At 31.7% G+C, this 5,273-nt stretch overlaps 1 pseudogene across 1 annotated transcript; it reads left to right on the forward strand.

The window, feature by feature from the left end:
* The first annotated feature begins 373 nt into the window (after nucleotides 1-373).
* Nucleotides 374-3,440, forward strand: LOC143624394 (transcription factor HHO3-like; annotated as a pseudogene). The gene is made up of 5 exons (XR_013152103.1): nucleotides 374-647; nucleotides 1,133-1,425; nucleotides 1,826-2,126; nucleotides 2,230-2,306; nucleotides 2,717-3,440. The product of XR_013152103.1 is annotated as a transcription factor HHO3-like (transcript).
* The last annotated feature ends 1,833 nt before the right edge of the window (nucleotides 3,441-5,273 follow it).

A 5,273-nucleotide genomic window follows, 5' to 3' on the forward strand; every position in this document is an offset into this window, starting at 1 on the left:
TGTTACGTCATTGTTAAGCATGTTTTAATATTCGAAAAACGCCCAAACCACAAAAGTGTAATAACGGTTTAACTTATCCTCCATCTTTGACACACACAAAAAAATCAGTGAAACTTGATTTGAATATTTAATGACGTGATCTTGAGAAAAATTCTCATGAGCAACATTATTAAAACTATTTTAAAATTTGATTACTAATTTATAACATTTCCCCACCGAGTAGTCAATAAAAACAATTCTAAGTATTATTTATGAAAAAAAAATGGCCATATTACTTTTCCTCTTTCTCTACCCCACACTTTCTTTGTGACTCTCTCTCTCTAGAATTATATACATGTAATAAATTATCTTGTAGACCAAGTTTATTACCTTTTCTGATTCTTCTTTGGATCCTTTATTCTCTTTCAAACCGGATCTCTCAATGCAAACCCAAAACACCTTCCACATTTAATACTCACTAATCACCCAACTAATTAACATCCATCAAACTTTAAACAATTCAATGGTGATAGACAATAATCCTCCGACTGATCTTGTCCACAATATGCAAAGATGTCAAGAGTATATGAAAGCCTTGGAATCTGAAAGAACAAAGATTCAAGTCTTTGAACGTGAGCTTCCTCTTTGTCTTTACCTTGTTACTCAAGGTATGTCATATATATTTTGATTTTGATTTTTGTTTTGTTACATGGAGTGCACAAAGTTTCAATTTTTTTATATATTCTTGGTGGGTTTTTGGTTTTCTGAATTGGGTTTTTTTTTGTTTTGGAAAATATTGAAAAAAAATTTGTGTGTGTATTTACACGCTTACTGTGTGTGATATTCAAATCATGCAAAATTTAACTTTTTTATGTGATTCTTGTTGGGTTTTTAGTTTTGTGAAATGGATTTTTTTTGGTTTGGAGAAAAAAGTTAAGAATTTTGTAAAAAAATGGATGTGTGTGTATTTACACGTTCACTGTGTGTGACATTCAATCATGCAAAAAGTTAACATTTTGCTCTTAAATCCTTGGTGGGTTTTTGTTTTTGTGAATTGGGTTTGTAATATTTTAAATCTTTTTATTAATTTTTGCATAATTTTGTGATTTTGTTTTAAATCTTGATCAATGAAAGTTAATGTTTTAAGTTGCAGCAATTGAGGGGTGTAGACGACAATTATCCGGAACGACGTCGGATTACTTAAACGGACAATCTGATTGTTCGGAGCAGACATCAAGTGATGGTCCGGTTTTGGAACAATTTATTCCGATTAAAAGAAATGAAAAAGAAAAGGAAGATAAAGATTATGTTGATGAAGTAGATGAAGATTGTCAAGTACACCAAGAGTTAATTAATAATAATAATAATAATAAATCCAATATTATTTCCAATAAATCAGATTGGCTTAGATCTGCCCAACTTTCTATTCAGACCCCAGCTCCAGTGGTAATTTAATTTATAAATTATTATATTTTTAAAGTTTGATTTTTTACCTTTTTGTTATTTAATTTTCGGTTACGAAATTATGAAATTTATTTTCTATATTGCGATATTTATTTTTCGGATATTGCGGGATAGAATAGAGGTATGGTTTGTCTGTGCTTTGATACTTTGTAGACCCTACCAATCATTGACTATGTATGGTATTTTACTGGGTATGATTCATTAACGTTTTTAACTAATTTTTGGTTAAAGATTGGATTTATAAACAATTTAATTTCTAAATTGTGACATTTATTTTTTGGATCATTAATCGATGACTATTGATGGAATTTTACTAGGCATGATTCATTATCGTTTTTTTATTTATTTTCGGTTAAAGATTGAATTTTTTATAATTTTTTAGGAGGTAGCACCAAAAATAGTTTCGGTTGTGGAAGTAAAGAGAAATGGTTGTGGGGCTTTTCATCCATTTAAAAAAGAAAAATGCTCCGGTGAAGCTCCGGCGAGTATTCCGGCGAAATTATTCGCTACGCCTACGGTAGATTCCATCGCGGACACCAGTTCTACTGTGGATACCGGTAGCGGTGGCGGTGGAAGTAAGGGTGAAGATAAAAGACAGAAAAATAGGAAAGCAAGGAGGAATTGGTCGCCGGAGTTGCACCGACGGTTTCTTCATGCTCTTCAAGAACTTGGTGGGGCCCATGGTCGGTATTTTACTATATTATTTTATATTAATTTAATATTAATGTGATTAAATTTTATTTTTTTATTTATTGAATTTTTTATTTAAAATGTTTAATTTTACAGTTGCTACACCTAAGCAAATTGGAGAGTTAATGAAGGTTGATGGGCTCACAAATGATGAAGTCAAAAGCCATTTACAGGTTTGTAATTTTAATTTTATCAATTTTAAGTACTCTAGTAAGCGTGAGGCAACGAGCCTCTTTAATTTAGAGAGTGATCGAGGTAGTCTAAACACATAAAAAAAATCATTAAAACGAGGTAGTCTAAACACATAAAAAAATCATTGTTTTAAAGAAAATAACTAAATCGTCACCGCTATAAAAAATAAGTAGCTAAATCGTGATGACATATTAATATTAGTAATACTTTTTAAATTAGTTGTGATAGATATAACGATTATGTAACAACTTACTTAACACTTGCTATATTTAGATATGTTGTATAAAGTACGTTACAAACTTATAATAAATTTTATTATGTATTAATAGTACCTATTTAATGGTATAAATATGTTTTAATAAAATTTTTATTTATACTTTTAATTTGACAGAAATATCGGTTGCATACAAGAAGCCAAGCCCTCCAAACCACAACAATCCACAAACACCTCAATTTGTGGTGGTAGGAGGATTATGGATGCCACCACCAGAGTACAATGCCATGATGGCAGCCAACTCAACTCCAACGTCTGGCGAAACTAACAATTCCAATGGAGTATATGAACCCATTGCTTCTCATCCTCCGTCAAAAGTAGATGCGTTCATGTCACTAAACAAAACTGATTCTGGTGAAAAAGATGGTAGTCATAGCCATGATAATTCGCCGTCAACCTCATCATCCACTCACACCACCACCATGTCACAAGCGTTTTGATATGGCAGGGTGATATTGAATATATATAATATAATCCGGTGCAATGTTTTTTTTACAACCAGCACATTTTTGATGTTTGGTTTATCTAGCCTTGTTCGTTGGTTATATTGTAAAAGTAGAGGAAAATGTAGAGGTTACAATGAATGGGTGCATATGACATGTCTTTAACTTTTAAGTTGCAATTAATAGGTGCAAAAAGTACTACAGTAATACACATGAATTGGGTTTGTTACAAAAGCTACTTTTTTAACCAGTCAAATTGTTTATGAGCTATTTAAATCGTTTGTGAACCATGAACCGTAATGCAATTAAAAATAGGCGAGCGCAAAATTTATAACTACTTTGGTCCAATTCATCAATAGGTGGTTCATCATGTTGAGTTGGTGGAGCATGTTAAGTTTTCCAACTCTCTTAAATCTGTCTCCATTTAGCTGATAATTGGTCAATGAGCGATACCTTTCTCGACCTATGCGGATATGAAAATTGTTACAACGAATGTTCTATCAAAATTGAAGATTGCGATCAATTATTGAATCATTGATGGCATTGACCCACACAATCGACAACACTTCTTCCTCGATCATACACAGTTCGTGTGCCATCTCGGTTGACGTTATTTTTATAATGGTTAACGGGGTTGTTTGGATTGACAATTAGAAGTGTGTAGTGTTGTTTTCATGACTATACTTATATAAAAATTCTCTTTTTTGAGTAAAAAAACATAACTATTCATACAAACTACTCACTCACTCATGAACATCATTGAGAAAGTTTATATCTTTTTTAACCCTTAACAAGGTCGGCTCAACCACTTTGGTGGCCTAAGACAATGTTTAGAAATGAGGCTTTGTTATAACAAAATATCTTGTTTTCACTCCAAATAAATCAAGATGTTGAAATCACTTTTTTTTTGTAAATACATAAGTAATACAATTCCTCACACCTTCCCATATCTGATTCAGTTTAAACGTTACTCAAATCACACGCATTAATCCAAACCTCAAATTAAAAATTTATAATTTATTAATTTTGTTTTGGAAACTAGAGGCTTGCTTTAGAAAGTAAGGACATAAAGCCCTAACTTTATTTCGCTATTCCTAAAGCCGACCCTGGCCCTCAACTCTTCCAAAACCTCCCTCCCCTCTTATTGTCTATTTATTTATATTCACAAAACATGGTTCAATCATAAACTAACAAGTAATTCACCATACAACTTACAAATAACAATTTCAATTCATTTGATACAATATAAAATAAGTATTAAAAATAGGAAGAACATAAAGACTGGAATCTAGGAAGTCCATAATAATATTAAAGGTTTTGACACTTAACAAAGGACCGTGTTGACTTGGTATTTGACTTCTCAAGTCTAAATAGCACTTAAAAGTTAAAACCACTAGTTGGGGTCGGTTTAGATCTAACCTCCACTTTCAATAATAAACAATGAGGACAAGATGGAGAATCTTGACTATAGGGTTACCAATAGTACTTTAGTACTTGGTTTTTTACATCATCTATATGCGTGATGTGTGGAGGATCAATCAAGTCAACAAAACATCTTCTAAGTTCTAATCATCTTTCCATTTGCAAAAGAGGCCTGCTATAGATACACCACTTAAGTCTATTACATACCATTCCCCCATCTAATCATAGGCTTCATACGTAACGTATGCTGACATAAGCAACGTATAGAATAATAACTTAAGTTAGTCAAATCATGGAAGAATACGATCATATGGAAAACCATACGAGTCATATGCTATAGAAACTATACGAGCCATATTCTTTTGTATACAGTTCGTATTATATGGAAGACGAGACGTATAAGATTTCATATGAAGCATGTAAATCTAACATAACCATATGAACCGTATAAGAAAGAATACAAATCGTATGCATGTAGGTTTTTGAAAAATCATGAAAAGTAATCTATACGAACTGTATAAGAAATAATACGAAATGTATGACGAAGAATCTTTAAAATTGAACAATTACTTTTGCAGGAAGCGTGAAAAGTGTTTCAACATTTAATCCATCAATCTATCACTGATATTTATGTGTAATCGATTCTTTGACCATATTGTAAGACGAATATTAGGTATAAAAAGAATCTCTCAACCATATAAATTGTGTGATCTCATAGGGTTTTTTTACCCACTTATTTCTTTGAACGAGATAAATCTAACAATGAAGTTTGTGTATATTTTACTCACTTATTTCTCCCCCTTCATCCA

This window comes from Bidens hawaiensis, unplaced genomic scaffold (assembly GCF_021521415.1).
Source record: "Bidens hawaiensis isolate Kalapana, Puna unplaced genomic scaffold, B.hawaiensis_p1.1 tig00003781_1, whole genome shotgun sequence".
Classification (NCBI taxonomy): domain Eukaryota; kingdom Viridiplantae; phylum Streptophyta; class Magnoliopsida; order Asterales; family Asteraceae; genus Bidens; species Bidens hawaiensis.